Source organism: Schistocerca nitens, chromosome 11, assembly GCF_023898315.1.
Source record: "Schistocerca nitens isolate TAMUIC-IGC-003100 chromosome 11, iqSchNite1.1, whole genome shotgun sequence".
Classification (NCBI taxonomy): Eukaryota; Metazoa; Arthropoda; class Insecta; order Orthoptera; family Acrididae; genus Schistocerca; species Schistocerca nitens.
The window spans coordinates 62,899,303-62,921,342 of record NC_064624.1 but is presented as its reverse complement, the minus strand read 5'-3'; positions in this window follow the sequence as shown (position 1 = coordinate 62,921,342).

Genomic DNA, 22,040 nt, shown 5'->3' with positions numbered 1-22,040 from the left:
GGTTTTAGACACAGCTGCAACCACGAATGTTATTTCGGAGGCTCTATTCAACAAGATCAGAAATATAAGACGAGTACCAATTTTTCCAGTTCAAAATTGTAGAATAATAGGCACCGTTGGGGCCAGATCGGCTAATGTAAAAGTGCAGTCACTACTTAGTGTAGAAGTAGGAAATGTAGCAATATTAAGCACATTCCTTGTTGTGAAAAATTTGGTGGTAGACTGCATTATCGGAGTCGACAGCCTACGTCAATACGGATGCAGAATAGATTTTAAAACAGGAAAAATTTGGTTAAATGTAAATAAACAAGAAATTGAGTTGGACTTGTTGAAAAAGTAAAGCCTTACCAGAAAATATAATAGTGGGATCAGCGTGCAAGTAATCAGGACTGCACAAAAGTCTAAACAGCACGTAAATAATGGGGTCCAAGTCAAAGGGGATTTCGGTCAATTAGTGTATGAGAAATTAAATGAATCCGACTGCATTATTGAAGATCAGAAGCAGCAGCTCAAAGAATTATTATTAGCGTATGAAAACGTGTTTGATGAGAGGCCAGGAGTTATTAAGGGATACATATGCCATCTCTACGTTAAGCCGCATGAAACATATTGTAGAACTTTCTATCCTGTTCCCTGGAGGCTAAAGGCTCAAGTCCAAAAAGAAATAGATCGCATGTTGAAATGGGGTGTGATCGAACCCTCCACAAGCCCATACTTCTCCCCATTGTTGGTCGTGCCAAAAGCATACTCGGGATCGAACAAAATAAAAGGGTTATTTTCTCATAACGACTTAAAGAAGTATAATGAAGATTAGAAGATAGTGAGTAATGGTGTTCCGAGTGACAGAAATGAGCGCTCGTAAAAAACATAACCATAAATTCTGTGTGTAGTGATAGAAACCTTTAAATTGAAATAGTTAATGAGTAACATAGAGTATAGAAATAGTGACTAACTATTATTATCGAGTGTTGTAAAGAAGATAGTGGAGATAGGCTTCACCTGTGTTGGGGTGAATATAAGACTTTAGCATTGCTAATGTCATCAAGAATGATTAAGGATCTGACTGAACTTCAAGAAAATGAAATGTTTCACGCAAATGACGCTGAATAATCTAAAGAGGTTCCGAGTGAATATTCATATATAATCTCACGTGAACGCTTAGATGTGTAAATGTGTGAAGGAATGTGTTGTGGTAGTGAATTGTGAGTGACGGTTAACGCCGCAAAGATAATTTCCCGCGCAAAACAGTTGACGTCGGCGCGAGAATTAAAATCGATATAGACGATACAGAGATGCTTTGTAAGAGACTCGCAACAAACGCGAGGATAAACTGATTCATGTTGCACTTTAAAAGGAATAGGTGTTATAATTAGAAGTTAAGAGTTTTTAATTTATTAATGAATGATTAAAGAAAGTAAATATTCATAGATTCAGTAGTAATTCAATGGTTCGTGTTCGTTTGAGAATTTTTTTGTGAAAAATCCATTTCCATATATGAGCATGGATGAACACCGTATGAATCAGAGAGTAAATGAAAGAGGTGAATCCGCATTTCTCAATGATAATAACTTTTACATTTCAGCGCTCAAACGTAAAAATATATGTATTTAAAATAAAAGGTTTTGAGTATAGCTAAATTATATGACCTATCAAGGAAATATGGATGATGTCTTGGTATAAAATGAACTACACTTTCCACTATTCGATGATTTGAATCCAAAATCTATAGTAAGTTACATGAATCCTTTAAATTACGAAGAGCAAATCAGTGATAGAAAATCTGTGAAAACTTTTCGACTTATAAACACAGGTGGGGAGGCAAAGTAAAAAAGAGTATTCAAACGAAAAAATCGGATGATGATTCTGGGCAACATCATTAAGTAATCGTTGAATTCCGTGAAGTATGTCGTAACAAAAAGGATCCATGAAGCCATAAGGATTTTGCTTTCAAAAAGGAGAATCTTGGACGGTGCAACCTAATCAGTTCTCTTACAGGAAGAGTTTCCCTTTCGGTCATTGCTAATTCTTTTGGAATGAATGTTGCATGTGAATTCGAGTATCCCCGTTCCTTCTAATCTTCCCATTGTGGGCCGCGTAGAAGATCAACTACAGAGTGGGCCGCGCAGAAGACCGACTACAAATGTGGACGTCGGGGACATGCAAGACCCGGGGGAGTGTAGCACCGCAAGATATTGTACTAGAAGCAAGACTGTAAAACGCGAATTCACGTTATTTATTGTAAAACGTTTTTTTTTGCTAGAGGCACAAACTACTCTTCTCCAAATTGTGATACAAATTGATCCCTGTCTTTCCTTTAGAGATGAATTTCAAAATTATTTTTGTTCTTCTATAGGCTTTCCTATCTTCTATGTACCGTAGGCTGGGGGTCTAAGCTTAAGAGGTTTTCCAAGGTTTCCCTGCTTAAGAAAGTTCCCGAATGGGTAGACCCTGACATCAGTTCATAAAAGATCATCTTCCTTGGTTGTGCACAGCAGACATAACACCTAGATGCACGTAAAAGCAATACAGCCGCGGTACCTGTCTCTTCATTTCTTCTGTCTTCAACATTTCTTTTCTTCGTCTGTCTCAAACATAATGTTCTCTTTCAGTCGGAGGACTGACAATCATCACTTCCGGGTTATCCACGCTAATAGATAGCTCGCGAAGTGTGTTCGGTGAATCAAAATTGAGCTCACAAACTTCGCTCGCTGCGAGGGGCATTGTAATCTCCCCACTGGAAAATTACCCTCTATCACGCAATAATTAATAATGGTCAATCAAATCATCCACAGTTATTTACGTTTGAAAAGTATCTGATCAGATTTCCTAGTAATATATGCGCCGACAGCTCGTCGACGCCAAGGTATTTTTCTAGTACGTTTATTCCTTGGAACAACAGAGGTACGAAAATGTATGCTCCATGGTTATTGTAGTTAGAGAGAGAGAGAGAGAGGAACAGCTTCGGAAGTATTCGTTTGAAGATTAGCGGATTGCTAAAAGAGTTTTATTTATTCTTCTTCGCGTTAAAGCGAGCTCGTAAAGAGTATAGTTTGTGCCGCTAGCGCGATAGTAAAGAGAAGATAAACCTGTACCATCAAATAGTAAGAGACTTGGAACCAACACCAAACGGAATATGTATGGAAATGAATTAATATAATTTTGCCTCGGAAATAAGGTTTGTGATCATTTTATTCTAGTGTGAATGATGAATGAGTTCTCTGTCTGAATCATTAATGATTGTCTGGGCCCTGTAATTAATTGGGAAGTTTCAGCTGTGACGAAGAGAGCCTGCAATCTCTGAGTTTAGAAATCGTCCAAAAAGGCTTCGTCCACATCTGAAATTTTAGATTTGTCGTAACTGAACGAACGGTTCAAACGATCGATTTTCCCAAGTGAATGCAGCGCTTAATAATAATAACCAATGCAAAGATCTTTTCTAGCAAGCCAGCCGCTGAATATTAAGACGAAGGGCTCCACCAGAGATTCTACTAGGCTGATTTCAAGTAATTAATATAGTTTAAACTGTATACAGATAAAGAACATTTCTGTGTGAGAGTGAAAGAGCGATAAAGGCGACAGATACACTTCTGTACAGACAAAACATTACACCAAGTTAGCGGCAAGCTGCATTCACCACATATAGACTTTCATCATTTACACAAAAGTAATCAAAGAATTCAATTATAAAGTGCAAGGAATGTAATACATTTCTTCAGCGTTTATAGATTTTTCCATCACAGGACAATGGTCACAGACAGAGGTTACACAACAATGTGAGGGAGTGTAGAAATCCAGAAAAGTTAGTGAGTGTATTGAGGAGACAGACAGGGACAAGAGCAAAGGTACAGATATGAGATGATGACCTGTACATTGAAAGTGCGTACTGATTTGGGACAAGATTCTACTTGTCACCATGAATGCTCAACATAATATTTGACAGATGAATGGAAATAGCAAGGATGCCAACTTGATAGGGCACATGAAATAACAGTGAGGTTTGTAGTCCAAAACGCTAAGAAGCCAGATGTGTTGACTCTTCCCTCGGGAGTGGTGCAAAGTGACCCGGTGCATACTGGGAATTTGATTTACAACCCTAGAGAACTTTTGATGTGTGGGCACAAACTTACAGCTGGATATTAAATGAGGCAGTATTAGTACATTCAAAAATCTGAAACTATGAAAATGATTGTTACTTAATGTAGTGTGTCCAGCAATACTAGAATTTAGGCTTATATTACAGTTACAGCCCCCAGGGTTGGTTTATAAACAGGGTTCTTAAGTATTGTAAACACAACTGAGAGAAAATCTCATCTCTATCATCTTTGGTCCATTCCGAGACTCTGATGTCTGGACAGAAAGAAAAAACAAAAAGTGTTGGAAATGACATTGTTGGAACAGTGTCATATGCCAGAAAATATTCAAACCGGAGCTGTGAGCATGAGAATGTGTTAGCATTACAAATGCAAACAGGATGAAATAGACAGGGCATTTAATTAAAAATTAAGGACAAGTCGTTCAGTGGATGCAGGAAACAACACTGTAACTGCAGGCAAACGATAGTGAGTAGAATAGGAAACGTGCTGACTGCCCTAGTTCAGTAGTTCTGCCTTGAGATGTCAGTTGGTCTGCTTGTGACCCACAGAAGTGTGTTACAACGGAAAAATCAGCAGACTGACTTACATTGTGGATCTTAGATACTATGTGGAATACAGAGGGTTTTTTCAAATAAGTTTTCTGCTCCAAAACCCCGTATTAGTGCTTTTGTCGCAAATATCAGGCTAACATCTGTGTTTATCTTACGTACAACGTCAACGAAAATTCCCATTTATATTTAGTTTTTGCAAGAGACAATGAAAGTTCTACAGAAATGTACTGGCAAGCAAATTGAAACTTGTCCGAGCAGAAGTAGTCCTAGTGATGGGTGACTATTTTCAACTCTGAGACGTAGAGATACCGAAATGATGCTGCTGTTGGGAGAGAAATGCAACCTCTTTTTCCATAAGTATTTAGGTATTTCGAAGGTACTATTAGTGGTTACTCTTAGCGCCAGTGTGTTCTTTTAGAACAAAAGCTTTTACTGTATTGGCTAGAATGCCTCCCCATTTCATTAACTTTTTGTGAGCCTGAGCGTTTTGTGCAAAGCATCACGAAGAGAATAAAAGTGTCCACTAAGTTACTTATGTATCTAATGAATGATCCTGGAGAACTATCTGGTCGATGATTGTAGTTGATGATGCCATCGTTAAAAAGTACATCACTTTTATCACATCAGCCACTTCTTATTCAATTTATGACACGAATAGTGTACGAAAATGCCCACATTCTTCCAGTCTTGTCAACTGCGTTTGATATTGAGCAAGGAAGTTTAGTTTTTATGCCAATTGTTTTGAATCACGTTCACAATTTTACTTACAAAATACTTCATTAAAATATACATATGTTCACTTTACAAAAGACACACTAAGACTATCTATTGCGCCTCATCACTCACGCATATATACACAAACATAGCTGTCACCACAATCGATACTTCTCGAACGTACTCGATATAACTTATTCTAGAACGATGTTCTGGAACTTTCTCATATCCGATATAAATGTATTACATACTTCCAACACACCTCCTTACATTTATATCGCGATGTTTAACATATTCCTAATTTTAACGAATTTTTCTTTACATAACGACTTTGTGAATATATCTGCAACATTTTCATTTGAATCTACTTTAACAATATCAATGAGTCCCTGTAAATAATACTCATTCACAAAATGGTAATGCACTTCTATGTATTTTGAATTCTTTGTAAAATTACCAAACTTCGCTATATTTAATGCTTCTGAATTATCTTCATATATGACAATAGGTTTTTCAAATTTAACATTAAAAATGTCTAAAATATCATGTACAAGTTTCACCTCGCTTACAGCTTCAGACAATGCTACATATTCTGCGAAAGTTGAAGCCTTTGTAACACTCGCTTGTTTTCTTGACTTCCAAAATACAACATTACCAAATAATCTAATTACATAACCAGAAGTTGACTTTCTATCCACACTACCACCTGCCCAATCTGAATCCACAAAACAATCTAATATTTCAGCACTTTCATTCCTACAATAGTTTAATTTCAAATCTTTAGTTAAATATAAATATTTCAAAATCCTCAAAGCATATTTAAAATGAGTACTACTGTAACAAGTTTGGAATCTGCTCAAGTAATTCACACTACAGCTAATATCTGGTCTAGTACCCGAACTTATGTACAAGAGTGCACCTATCAGGTTTCTATATCTAACGTCATTACAATCTTCATACGCTGGTTCTAACTTTAAATTTACTTCCATTTGAGTTTTGTACAAGATCGAATCTTCAATTTTGTATTTCGCAGCTAACGAATCAATATATTTTTCTTGACTAAAACTCATAACTCTTGTTTCTCAATCAGAATTAATATCGATGCCAAGATATCTTTTTACCTCACCTAAATCTTTCATATTAAATCGTTTTTACAATAAGTTCTTAGTCTTAACAATTTTTTCTTTTCTCACACAGCAAATGAGCAAATCGTCGACAAAAATAATCAAATAAATCAAGACATCTCCATCTCGCAATACATAAAGACAATAATCATATTTACTCCTTTTAAAACATAAACTTATTAAAAACTCGTCAAGACAATTGTACCAAGCTCGTGAGCTTTCTCGCAAACCATACAATGCTTTATACAATTTACAGACTCTATCCGTACCATCATCATATCCTCTTGGCTGCTTTACATAAACTTCAGATAAAACTTTACAATTTAGAAACGCAGTCTCTACGTCCATTTGTTCTATAACCAAACCTTCTTGACAACAGTATGACAACAAAATCTTTAATGTTTGCATATTGGTTACTGGAGAATAAATATCCTCAACGACTTCTTTTTGTTGAAACCCCCTGGCAACTAATCTTGCTTTGTAAACACTTTCTGATTTCTTTGTGAAAACCCACTTTACATCAATGGCTTCTTTATCAACTGGTTTATCTACTAATTCCCATGTTTTGTTTTTGTTCAAACAATCAATTTCGTTATTCATCGCTTTTTCCCAATAATTTGATTCGGCGCTGTTAATCGCCTCCTCAAAGCTTTCCGGACTATTTGCACTGCAAAAGTTTACATAAATAAAATTGCTGTAAGCTTAATCATTTAATATTTTTGGTTTTCTTTCTCTAGATGATCTCCTCAACTCAAGTACTTTCTCTGGTTTATGATTATCAGAAAGCTTTTCATTTTTCTCAATTTCCTTCTGTTTTTCTATTAGTTCAGTTTCATTTTCTATACTTTGGTGTTCAGAATCACTAGAATATTCACTTACTGAATCATAATCTTTAAACCCAATACATTTAACACCACTTTCAACAATGTCCACATGTCGAGCAACAACTATCTTATTATTTATTAGCACTCTGTAGCCTACTTCACAATAACCCATTAAAACCCCCAAATCGGCTTTCCTATCCCATTTCGACTTCCTCAGTTGCTCAGGTACTCTTACAAAAACTCTACTCCCATACAACTTCAAATGATTAACATTAGGTCTTTTCCCCAGTAGTATCTCATAAGGAGTTTTCTTTTCAATGGTGTTAGCTAAAGTTCTGTTTTTGAGGTATGCTGCTGCACAAACCACTTCAGGCCAAAATCTCGTGTCTACTCGCGCTTCGGCTAGCAGACACTGAGACATGTCCATGATGGATCTGTTATACCTTTCAGCAGTACCATTAAGCTCATGCACATAAGGTGGACAAGCATTCAATACAATTCCTTTTTGTCTCACAAATTCATAGACATTTTCATTTAAATATTTCTTCCCATTGTCACATCTTATCTTTTTAACAGTTTTCCCAGTGAGATTCTCAACTTCATTAGTATACTCTACAAAACAATTGTATACTTGATCTTTAGATTTTATGGTGTAAACACGAGCTGCCTTACTGTAATCATCAATGAAAGAAAGAAAATATCTTTCCCCATGCATTCCAGTAGTTGAGGCCCATTTAGATCTGTGTGAACAATTTCTAAGATTTCTTTGGCTTTGGTTCTATTATTTTTAAAAGGAACATTATGCATTTTGTTTTCGATACAGATTTTACATTTCATAATTTCTGATTCTAGTTCTGAAGGAACCCCATCTAACAATTGATGTTTACATAAAGTATTTAGATAATTGAAATTAACATGTCCCAAAATGCGGTGCCATTTTTCCTTTGTTGTCATATTATTGTCTTTACTCATAACATTAACATTAACTTCTCCTTTATTAATAGTACTACTCATTTTATACAACCGACTCTCTTTCCATGCAATCGCAATCAATCCATTAGCTTTATCAAAAATTTTAGCATTATTCCCTACCGATACAATTTTGTGATTATCTGTAATTTTGGCATAACTGATCAAGTTTTTGTCTATGTCTTTTACAAAGAAAACATCTCGCATATTAATTGGAACCATTTGATCATAGACAGGAAAATTACTAATTACATTACCAACTTTAGTAGCTTGCAAAATTTTCCCATCAGCAATTTTTACATTTATAGGTTGTTTTAAAGTTATACTCTTAGAAAAATATTCCTCATTATTAATAACATGATCAGTACAGCCACTGTCTAATAACCAATTGTTTTGAATTTGATTGTTGTTACTTGACCCTACTGTTCTATTTTGACCTATCATAGAATTAACCTCTGTTATAAAACTACTCATACCATGATCACTCTGATGGTAACCTTGCTTGCTGTGATGCCGACCGCTGCTAAAACCATGCTGCTCTCCTCGACCACGTTGCCTGCTGCCATAACCTCCACGCTGCATGTTGCCGTAATTTCTACGCTGTACATTGCTATAGCCTCCACGTTGCATATTTCCATTACCTCTGTCGCTACTTTGTACTCCGCGATGCCATGTGCCTCTGTTACTTGTTCTTCCCTGGTTACAATCACGTTTGAAGTGACCTGCTTTGCTGCATCGATAACATAGTTGCTCCTGATTTCTTGAATTCAATTTTCTTTCTGTGTGAAATGCATTTGATTTTACCTCTTCATTTCCAGTTTTTGCATTCAATAATTGAATCTTACTTTTAACGTATTCAGCTGTCTGGTCCTCTTCCTTCAAGACGTCCACTAAGTCCCCAATATAGCTCATTGACTCTGGTAACGTTCGCAGCATATAATTTAACTTCTCCTTTTTCGTTACTTTAGCGCCTGCAGATTTCAGCTCATTTACAGTTTTTTTAAATGCACTGAAAAATGTCCCCGTATCACTGTAATCACTTAACCTCAATTTGTCCAACTTGTTTCTGCATAATATTTGAAGGGCTGTAGACTCTTTCGAATATAATTCATCAAATTTCTTCATGATCTCGAAAGCACTTTCCCTGTCACTCACGAATTCTAGTTGCTTATTTGTGATTGCACCATAAATATAGTTGATAGCCTTCAAGTCCTCTTCATCCCACGTTTCGTTGTCTGAGCTCACTTTTGTCCTCGTAGTCACTGTATGGCATTCCTTCATTTTTAGGTACATGAATATCCGCTGCTTCCAGTTCCCATAGTCCTCGCCATCAAATACAGGAATAGTTATATCAGCCATGTCGAACTTCCTGAATAACACGCGACGGCCACAATATAATATTTAACTTCTACTTTTCTTTTCAATAACCACGCTCTGCTACCATGTTTTGAATCACGTTCACCTTTTACTTATAAAATACCTTATTAAAATATACATATGTTCACTTTACAAAAGACACACGAAGACTATCTATTGCGCCTCATCACTCACGCATATATACACAAACATAGCTGTCACCACAATCGATACTTCTCGAACATACTCGATATAACTTATTCTAGAACGATGTTCTGGAACTTTCTCATATCTGATATAAATGTATTACATAATTCCAACACCAATAAGTCCTAGACACTGCTGGACCTCTTTATTCTGTTGTGTACTGCGCCATAAGAAGTGAAAGCAACAAGTGTCATTCTGGCTTGCTCTAGCTGGATAATTACTTGAATCAATATATGCTAGACATCACTGGGAGTGGCATTGTGACTCGAGTACACTAAAATAGGGTGAATACGATTATGCATCAGAGCAACAGATAGGAACACCAGAGCATTGATAGGCAAAGTTATTACTACAATTGTCTGAAGTATATATCCATAAATTGACGAAACAAACTTTGAGCAAATTGTTACTGAAATGTAGCTTTTCTTGTGCTTTACGTTATCAAAAATCAGCAGGTCTTTGTTTTCATTTTGTTGTTTCCGAAAATAATTCTTAATTGTTCTACAGCCTCTTGGTTAATTTCACATGAGGATTTGAGATGATTTACTTTTGGAGATGTTTCAGAAGGTTGTTGCAACAATGCATGCCTCAAACCATGTCTAAATCCTTTGAGCTTCTAATTTTCAAGGGCATGCTATCCAGAGTAAATTCATTGTCACATCACATAGTGCATTCTATTGCTGTTTTTAAATTGGCATTTCTTTAACATAGTGGCAAATATGATTTTCTGTTTTTACTGAGTGTACAATGATGTAGGACATTCGACTGAGCCATCTTATGCTTTTCACCTGAGACTTGGTTCTGGAAGAGATTGATTTTGGCATTTGCTGTCCTTAATTTATCTCGTAATCGGACAATTTCCAGTTCCTGGCACATCAACATTGTTTGCATGTGATTACTACTCCGTTCAGTACTGATCTGCACCCTACATTTTCCTTTAGCAGAAGAAGCTCTGGCAGACATTGAACTGCAGCTTGTTTACTGTCTTCCTTCCACAGCTTCCCTTTAGCGAGTGCTTGATGGACGATTTTCTTTTGTGTAATATTTTCGACAGATATTTCAGTAAACTGGGAAATACATGAGGAACCACTGAGCTGCTCTGGTTTTAAAAAACCGCCCTTGTCTTACAATTTCAACCTATTTACTGACGATAAACATTTGTTGTTCGCACACAAAACAACTCGGAGTCAGATTATCTTTCCGAGGAATTGCTAGCAACCATTTTGAAAATTTTTGGAGAACTACAAAATATTTACCTTTAGTTTCTCTTCAGCCACATCGGTTCACTGGATCGAAAAACGTGGACATGTTTTGTTCGTTTTCTTCTATAAATACCAGTAACTATAACTCTCAACACCTCTTTATAATCACAGCCTTCAACTGTTAACCATTCACTCACAAGTCCGTAAACAAACAGAAGCAACAAATGCCACCCAATTACATGTCAGCTTGAGTCTCAGGTGACAGTGCTACTCGTAGTTCTTGGGTATATGAAGATGGTACCTGTCCTTTCAGACATGTCTTCTATGTGGATGCATAAACAGTGCCCAAACTCTTACGGGAATTGGCAAAAAGCCAAGTAATGAGTATAGTGGGTAGGGGCACTACGAATATAGTGCGGGACATTAGGTTGGGAATGTGGGTCTCCTGGTAGGCATGCCAGAGATAAGTCCCTGCAGTCACACTATCATCTGTGTCCTTGGTGGCATAGATGGATAGAGCATCTGCCATGTATGCAGGAGATCCTAGGTTCAAGTCCTGATCGGGGCACATATTTTCAGCTGTCCCCATTGACTTATATCAATGCCTGTATGGAGCTAGGGGTATTCATTTCATTGTAGTTCTCGGGCTCGCCGCCTTTCCAATCCTACTATGTTAATGCACAGGGAGTAAGCACACTCTCTCTTCTTCTTGCTACGGGCAAACTGTCAGGTTACCAAAGGAAGGATAGGGCTCAGTAACCACCGTGAAGTACGCTATGTAATGACTGATTATGTGTAAAATTAGTGCAATATGGCACAGTGTGAAATTATGGAGATGCATGTTGGCAGAATAGCTGCTCATTAAAATATATTTTTTAAAATTTTTTGTGTATACATGATACAAATCTCTGCAAACTTGTATCATATTTATAAAAAAGAAATATTGAGAGCCATGTCATAAGTACAGAAGGGTATAAGCATTTTTAACTGAGTTTTTTTCTTTCTTTCAGTGTCTTGAAGATAACTTGGTAATCTCTCATCCAAATGATTTTATCAAGGAGGATCCTGAACTAAATTTGGAGGTGTGTAAAACTGAGAATACTGTAAGCATTTGCATCTCTGATTTATTGCATGTAGGGTGGTAAAAAAGTATTTGTGTAATTGCTTAATGTAATGAATGCATTACTGTGAGACAGGCACAGGTTATGAGTTTTCTTGAGATAAATGCAATTAATAATTTTACACTACTGTTGTGCTATTCGACTTGATGTGGATTAGCAACTGTTATTTGATTATTGTTCTGAATAGAATCTGAACAGAAGTTGTAACAATGTTTATAACCATATTTTCAGTGGCCCTTCTGGATGCTAAACATTTTGTATATGTTTAAACCACGAGAGTGCAGATCATTTGAAAAATATTCTTCCTTTCAGTAACTTATGATGCATGGATTGCAGAAGAATACATTGTACATGATTCATCTTTTCAGTGAATCATTGATATTTGTCAGTTTGAACCAAAAATTTTCAAAGGTGCCAAAGGTATGAAGTGTGATACTATTTGTATGTGATAGATCACCCTTGCTACATTGATCTTAGAAAAGTTGCAGTATGGCTACCTCAATCGTACGTGTTGAATTACTTATAGATTTGCCAGTCACAGAAAAACTCTAGAACCTATGCAGATAAATCCATGTATTACCTCACCATAGTTGTCATAGCAGATCCAAATAAATTACCTTCTTGGCGCAACCTACAGCTTTGATAAGGGCTGCTTGTATAAAGCATAAAATTCAATCCAGTAAAATAAAATGTTGTGGTATTAATTTTGTCCACTTTGCCTAAGAGAAAGTGGATGGTTAGATTCATAAACTTCTCACAGGAATAAGACATATCTAATATTGGGGAATATAAGGTAGAGTACTGAAAAACCTAAATCCAAAGACTTACTATGCAAGACACTGTACGGTGCATGGCAGTGGGTACGTTCCACCACTGTTAGTCATTTCCTTCCCTTTCCCGCTTACAAGCAGAGCGAGGGAAAGGCAACTGTCTGTTGCCTCCATACAAGCCCTAATTTCTGTTGTCTTCGTGGTGTCTGTAAAGGACCCTCAGGCACATTGATGTCTGGTGATTGTGCAAGCATACCAGTCAAGGAAATAAATTATCATGCTGGGGACAGTGCATATGGTATATAAAAAAAGAGTGAATCTGGCATAACTGATTCCTGCATCACATTTTCTCTTCCCAAATTAAGCATTTGTTTCTTAGGCTTCATTCTGTTGTATATGCATGGTGTAATAATAATTTTGTAAGGGGGCACAGGCATAGTAGTTTATGCATATGGTATTCACTTTGGAGAATGTGTTCAATATTGAAATTAGCAAATGTGTTCCTTTACTGTCACTGCTCTGATATTTTCCCACATTACATCAGTTCACAATAAGAGGTAGATGACACCTTGGACTATTAACTCAGTTGTTGGCATTGTGCTTCATAAAACCTTCCATTAGTGAACGTGCCTCTGCATCATTTCCATGTTGCTGCCTTCGTGCTATTGTGGGGAAAATTAATCTGGAATGCATAAATTTTAATTCCATATCGTCCACTATCCTTACAATCCACAGTGCACCAGGAAAAAGTATTTGTCTATGTTTACAAGTTCACCATCCATGACTGTATACTACCCAACAGCATCCTTACGTAATTGATCTCCTCCCATTGTTATGGCAAAACTCACAATTTATTGATACACATCTAAACTCTGACTTCTAGAATATTACAATCACTAAATCCTATTAATAGTTTTGTGTTTCATTATACACAAACAGATGATTTCAGAAGTAACCAAAGATACTAGATGAAAAAACAGTAAACAGAAAAATAAAGCTCTGTCTATCTCTGACAGTTACGGAGGACACACAAAGTTTGATGCATTATATTATAGGCAAATATTAGTGTACGAATCAGACACACAAACTTTCATTATGTTTCCTTTACAATACACACTGATCAACATTCACATCTGCAGTGTGCCTCAAATGCCAGTTCCCTAAATTCTCTCAACATTGACTCAAAAAGAATGTCATCTGCCCTCCAAGGATTCCTGTTTCAGTATCTGAACCATATCCATAACATATGTGTGCTAATCAAAGCTAATAGTAGCAAATCTAGAAGCATGCCACTGAATTGCTTCAATGTCTGACTGGTGGGATGTCTCATTGTCAAGCATGCGTATGTTCCAACAAAAAAATTTTGGAAAACCGGAGTTCAAAAGAGAATATATGAAAATGGTGAGATAAAGCTGGGAAAATGAGATCAAAATCACTACCACACAATTTAAACCTGCGAAGAAGCTACAAAAATTGAATTTTCTGAACTTCGCTTTATGTGAGTTACAGATAGACCCTGTTGTTATAACCAGTAAGGATACAAAAATGCTCAGTGTAAGAACAAGTGAGGAATTTTTTAGTCATTTCAACGTCTCTTGCATATAAACACTAGATTTCAACCTGTCAGGAAAGAAACACACATGAATAAATCACTCATCATTAATCCATTTTTCAACAAATTATTCATTCATATACCATGAATTGTAAGAAACTTGCAGACATACTGAAAACCAGATTATGCTAACCACAAAGGAAGAGAGAACACAGGTAGTGGAACATTGCCTATGATCGGGGTCTAGTAGATGCGAGGTAAAAAGCATTGGAAACTTTAAATGGTAACAAACCCCAGAAAATGGCAGGAACTCTTAAAAGTATACAAAAGAATGTTCAAGCCCTTAAAAAAGTGTAAATTGGGTCACTTGAAACCAACATAAAAATAACAATTTTTGTCTATTGCTTTCACTCAGTTCTCGACTGTGTGCCTGTGAAAGAACAATTAGTTTTGGAAGCAAAACAATTCTGATTAAAAATCATCTGTTGAGGAACTGAAGGAAATAAGTACTTTCCAAAATAACACGTCATGTGCAGAAGACAGAAACTCACAGAAGTAGTATGGAGATACGGATACTGAGCAACAGTAATCTCACACAAAGAACTGGCAGAATTATGTTAAAAATTTGTAAAAGTGAAAAAATTACTGATGAGTGGAAATGTGCATTAATTGATCCTCTTCATAAAAATGAGATAAAACCGGTCTGAATAATTACAGGGAATTTCGCAGCATCCAGTTATGTCGAAAATTCCTTAAAAAGCCCTGTGAAGGCAACTCGATGAACAAGTAGGCCTATTAATAGGAGAGTATAAGGCACGATTTTGCAAACGCAATCGTGTAGAGAACAGATATGGGAACCAAAGTCAATTTTGCAAAGATGACGATGTGTAAATACTGTGGCAAGTTATGCCAAGTGTCAGAAATGCTTATGATTTGACAGAAAAAGACTTGATTCAGTATGTCAGAGGAATTCAAAATTGACAGGAAAACAGTGGCAGTTATCCAATAGAGATAAATGGGTACAACACTAGACATTAAACTGATTGGAGAAATTTCAGAAGATTTGAAATGCACAACAGTGTGCAGCCAGAGATCCACGATCCACTCCAATTTAAAATAATTCTGAAAAAGTTATGAAGACATAGGGGAAGGAGATAAGGGAATGCAAATCGAAATTAAAAAAGAGCAGAGAATTAACATGAGGTGTATGGCTTTTGTAGACACTCACTGTTCTAAGATACTATATAGAAGCCAAACTTGTCCTGGAGAAGCTTCACAAAATGTCAAAGAAAACTAGTCTACAAATCATCTGTGAGAAAACTCAGTAATGGACAGGAAGCCTACAGATAATATCTCCATTATAACTTGGTATGAGGAAGTGTCACAAGATACATACATTAAATATCCAGGAGAGATCATCCTATCACCAAGACATATTTATTTATTTATCCTATTCTGACAAGGGCCATCAGGTTCTCTTTTGCATTGGACCAGGGTTTCCCACATATATCATAGTTACCTAAGAAACAACAATTTTAATATGACAAACAGTATTGAAATAATATTAGTGTCTCAAGTGGCAATGTAAGTAATACTGACTATGAACTAATAAGTTTAATAATGACAGTACTAGTAGTATTAGAGCTGTTGCCACTAATGTGGTGGTGGTAACAGTAGTAATGACAACAATAATAGTGGCAGGTATAAAAAGGGTTTATAAATGTTCAATATAGCTTTCTGCTATAGTGAGTTCCATGGAAAGGAAATTTAAGAAGCCTTCACCTTGTAAGAATTTTGAGAAAAGAGGAAGATCTGGGTGGAGCGTAATTATATGCTCCCATGTCAGTTCAAAGAGCAAGTTAAAAGCAGCCAAACCTGGGTACTTCAGGACGTTTGTAGAGGACACACATTGGTGACTTTCTGTTAATGGATGTGATCTCTATGAACATATTCCTCTTGTTTATCTTCATGATTGTTGGATGTGTGTAAGTATATTTTATGATAAATCAGAGCATGTGTATGCCTCTACTCCACCTGGTTGTCAGTTACATCTGTTGTGTCTTAAAAAGATATAGTCTTCTCAATTTACAGAACTTGTGGACATACTTGGTTGGAGCCACATCTCTGACGGAAGTATCAGATGTAGGTCCGTGTCTTGAAATATGTGACAGACATTGTTATGATGAGGTGGCAGAGATCGAACATATGCGTGTGCAGTATGAAGTTTAGTGCATTTAGCTACAAGGCTCATGAAGATACTAGATAGTAGTGACTTTAGGCCAGTGAGGTTATGAGAACAAAGCATACCAGAGTGCATTATGGTAGGGGAGCAAGGTTCCTTGAAGTGAAAGTGGAAGATAGCTCCAGGAGGAGGGAGGTTTTGTGGCCAAGGCCACCATGCTTTGCACTGGTCAGTGAATGGTCAACTGAAGACTGGAAGAGAAAGTTCCTGAACAGAGCTAGAATAATCTATGCACAACAATATTGAAAGCAAGATAAATGGAATGACAGACTGCTGTCTTATTGTTGGTCCTAATGATGAGTAACCACAGCAATATGATGATAAATTATTAAAGTAGAAATAAGACTGTAAATTATCATCTGAATCAGAGCCTTGTGAGCATATTGAAGTAATAGTGAATTAATGAATAGTATTGGTATTGGAGTTATGAGAATTGAGCAGAAAATTTGTACTAAAAATAATCCTAGACAAACAGATAAAAATAAGAGGGGAAACTGTTTTAAATACAATATTAGTAAAACAAATTGTTTCTTTGCAAAATAACGACCTGAAAGAAAACACAAAAAATTAGGGCAATAAGAGTTGACAAATTTTTTAGCTTCTAAAGGCCAGACACTCCAGTTGATCTGCATTGCAGACTGATCATTCCTATTTTAGTTATTCACCATTATCCTGCCATCATTTGTCCACATGTTTTGCAGCTGAAGTCTGGGGATCACACTGTTCAAAATCTTCAGTCTTTCAAAAGTGAGGTCCTCGCTTATTGTCAAACCTAAATTCAGGAGTTTCTGGCTCAAAAGCTTGTCAGCTGATATGGAGTCATTATAACAAAAAATCTATTTGAGAACTACTACTGGAATAACTCTTTGCTGCAGAAAGTACTGTGATTCATGCTCAAACAAAAATGACTAATTGGGAAGCAGGAAAGAAACATTCTCAGGAAAATATTTGGACCAGTTTTCTGTGAACGAATTTGGAGTCCCTTTAGAGAGATTTATAGACAGACAGAAACAATAAGAGACAGCTTTAGATAAAAAGTGATAAAATTTTGTGGATGCATCACAGGATGACCGTTGACAGGCTCACAAGGCAGATCTCTGAGGTAGCAAGCACTAGCAAAAGCAATCCAAAATGGGTCATAGGTTCAGAAGAAGTAGGACTCTCACAAGGTAACATAATAAATCGAAATGAGTTAAGGACCATGAAACATACTTAAACAGCAACACTTGGAAAACAGAAATGGATATAAATATTTGGAAGACCACAAGAGAGATCACAGAGGACATACATTATGTGATCAAAAGTATCCAGACAACTGCCTCAAAAATGGCATAAAAATTCGTGGCGCCCTCCATCAGTAATGCTGAAATTGAATATGGTGTTGTCCCATCCTTATCCATGGCGACAGGTGTCTTTCTCGCAAGCATATGTTCCATCAGGTGCTGGAATGTTTCTTGGGGAATGGCAGCCGATTCTTAACAGGTGTTGCACTGAGGAGAGGTATCGATGTCAGTCAGTGATGCCTGGCACGAAGTCAGCATTCCAAAACATCCCAGAGGTATTCTAAAGGATTCAGGTCAGGTCTCTGTGCAGGCCAGTCCATTACAGGGATGTTATTGTCATGTAACCACTCCGCCATTGCCCATGCCTTATGAACAGGTGCTCAATTCTGTTGACAGCTGCAATTGCCATCCCCAAATTGGTCATCAACAGTGGGAAGCAAGAAGGTGCTTAAAACATCAATGTAGGCATGTGCTCTGATAGCACCACACAAAACAACAAGGGGTGAAAACGTCCTCCATGAAAAACATTGACACCATAACACCAGAACGACCTCCGAATTTTACTGTTGGCACTACACACACTGGCAGATGATGTTCACCAGGTATTTGCTATACTCACATCCTGCCATTAGGTCACCACATCGTGTACTGTGATTCTTCATTCCACAGAACAATTTTCCACTGTTCAATTGTGCAGTGGTTTCGCTCCTTACACCAGGCGAGGCATCGTTTGGAATTAACCTGCATCATGTGTGGCTTATGAGCAGGTGCTCGACGGTGAAATATAAGTTTTCTCACCTCCCACCTAACAATCATAATACCTGCAGTGAATAATGATGAAGTCTGGAATTCCTGTGTGATGGTCTGTATAGATGTCTGCCGGTTACACGTTACGGCCCCCTCCAACTGTCAGCAGTTTCTGTAAGTCAACAAACAAGATCAGCCTGTACTCTTGTGTGCTGTATGTGTCCCTCCACGTTTCCACTTCACTATCACTTTGGAAACAGTGGACCTAAGTACGTTTAGTAGTGTGGAAATCTGGCATAAGTGATACCCAATCACCTGACCAAGTTCGAAGTCTTTGGGTTCCGCAGAGTGCCCCATTCTGCTCTCTCATGATGTCTGATGACTACCCAGTTCACTGATATGGAGTACCTGGCAGTAGGTAACAGCACAGTGCATCTCATATGAAAAACCAATGTTTTAGGGGGTGTTTGATCAAAAGTATCCACATTGTGTATGTAAAGAAATTTGGAAGGATGTAGGAATAGGAAAAAAATCTATCTCTTAAAAGTTAATGTATGAAATAGTAATAATGATAATGTAATCTGGAAACATCTCCCATAATTATCAGTGTGAGGAGATTAGCAATAGTCATAGGTATCTGATTGTCAGTAGACTTCACAGAAGTAATCTGCAGTAGCAGCTTCTGCTTTTTAATATGCTATGTGTCACATTCTGCAACCCTCTACACAATATGATTTGTGGAATACAATGTGTAGATCCAAGAATGAATGAGTGAATGAATGAATGAATAACTACCCTTCCCACCCTCTCTCTGACCAGGATATAGGCTACAGTATGATTTCACATTTAAAGAGAAATTAAATTTATGAATGAAATTAAAAAAAATGAAGAAATAAATTCAGCACAAGAAAACAGAGTAAGATTACCCTATTTTACTGACAGGGAAGTGATAGCTGTGTAACCAGATCGTGCGTCGATAAATATACAAATGTAGGATAACTTTATGTTCAGATGTATAGCTATAAAGCTTTTATTTGCAGAAGAACCATTCAATGTATCGTGAGTACATATTCTGTATGCATGCATGTGTAATGGGGTACTTTTCACAATTTGGTTTAAGTTCAGTGTTTTCATTCACTTTTGACAAAAGTTCACTATTCCTTCAACTGGACACGCAACAAACATTGAGGCAATAGACTTGTCCCATACTTATTGAAACACATTTGGAGTTCTTGTGCTCAAAGTTTTTTTTATTTAGTGAACCTTAAGTTACTGCATGGCAAGGCAAATAGATGGAGCCTTCCACAAACCCCGACAAAAGAATGACATACTGTGAGATTAGACAAAACTCAAGGTTGGCAGGTGAATGTGAGATGTGTATGCCCCTTATGGCTGATACATCAATAAGGCAGCTTATTGTTAAGAAGTCCTCTTTCCTGCAGGTGCCAGTGTGGTGATGCTCCATCCTGGTGAAAAATGATTTTTTTCTCTGGATAGTTTCCTTTGCATCTATCTTGAAACCTTCTGTTATTTCTATTTATGTCAAAATTTCATGTGTTGTGAAGTTCCTTGCTGTACTGATTATATTCCTCATTAATGACATGAAAGTGTTGCTTTATTAAATTACATAATTTGAATAACAAATCATGACCACCACCAAGAAATGGTTTCTTTTTCCAATTCACAATACATTTTCCTTGTCTTTGTTATTACTCATTTTCAATGCAGTTATTTCTTAAAAATCAATTAATTGATATAGTTACCTTAATTCAACTTACTGTCAGAGATGACTCGGTCTTTCTTGTTATTGTGAAATAGTTTGTTTACTCTGACACATTTCTTATTAGGTGATCATCTTTGGGTTTGCTGACTGAATTTCTGGATTATCCTTTATGTTAAAGGTTTTCTGCTAGGCTCCAGTAACAAACTTGTTTTAGTGCTATTGTAGCTGTCCACATTCTGATTGCTTCTTCATATTTATTCATTGTATACTGGCTGTTTATAACTGGCCACCTGAATTTATCTGCAGTTGTATTAATCCGTCCCCTGCTGTGAAATGTATGAAAGCACATTCTTTCATTTGGAGAGAACACTGTCCTCATGCTGACCATGTTGTTTATTTCCTATTTATGATACTACACAAATATTTGTCATTTATATGCCTATAAAATAAAACCACTTCATGTAATAATTCCTATAGCTTTCATGTCAAGCTGTACTCTTGGGTTTTCTCTGTGGATGAAACTGATAGGACATTTAATGACTTTGATGTTACATGCAGTGAGCTATCTCAAGAGAATGGCATAATATTGAATGCTGCAGTTGTGAAAAAAAATACATTTAATAGCAGTTCAGATAGATATTTCTACAGTTCTTTCCCTTGCCAGTTTCATAAAAAAAAGTCGGACGATTTTTTAAATTTTTCTCTGGTACTTTGCCTAACTGTATGTGCCCGAGAGGTGAAAGGTATTTCAGGCATTTAATTTTGAAGTATCAAGTAGGAAATTTGTTTTCCAATAAATCAATGTTTCTATAGTTACTTACACAGCTAAAAACAAAGTGCTGAAATGAAGCGTTAATTTTTACCTATAATTTTCTTAAATAACTGCTACATTTATGTAGTGTCTCTTTGATAATACTATTTCCAAGTATTGTTTGGAACATTCAGATGTTAGTGGGTGTTAATACAATTTTATTTATTTACTGTTTCATTAGTTTTAAATCACCAGTAATTCTTTGTACTATTTCAGGTGGCAGCCTCAATAAGAAAAGCATCTGATAGTTTAAGGTACGTTTTTATTATGCACTGCAGAATTTTTTGAGCAGTATAAATTTTTAGTTACTCCATGTGAAAGGAAAACAAAAAATAACCCCTAGGGACCAAAATGCCATAAGTTATTTTTAAAAAGTTATATTTTTTCTATATATTAACCATTTGCAGTATATACATACAGTATATACTGACTACAGCAAAATTATGCATGTTATCAGAGAAAACACTACTATATCTACTATTGTGTTATTGCAGAAGATTAAAAAGATGCTTTAAAATATTACAAGGTATAGCAGTCCCATTTATAACAGTGGTTTGCAATAACTGCACAAACAGAACAAAAAAGCCATTTATGATTAATTGTCAATCCAAGATTTCCAATAATGAGAGTAGATGCAAGGTGAAAAATTAATTTTATGTTCTTAAAACATATCAGTTTCTCAGATTTACTGATCACCCAAGAATGTTGTTTACTGCTGGCCCTACGATGCCACATGTCACCTTTTGTTTT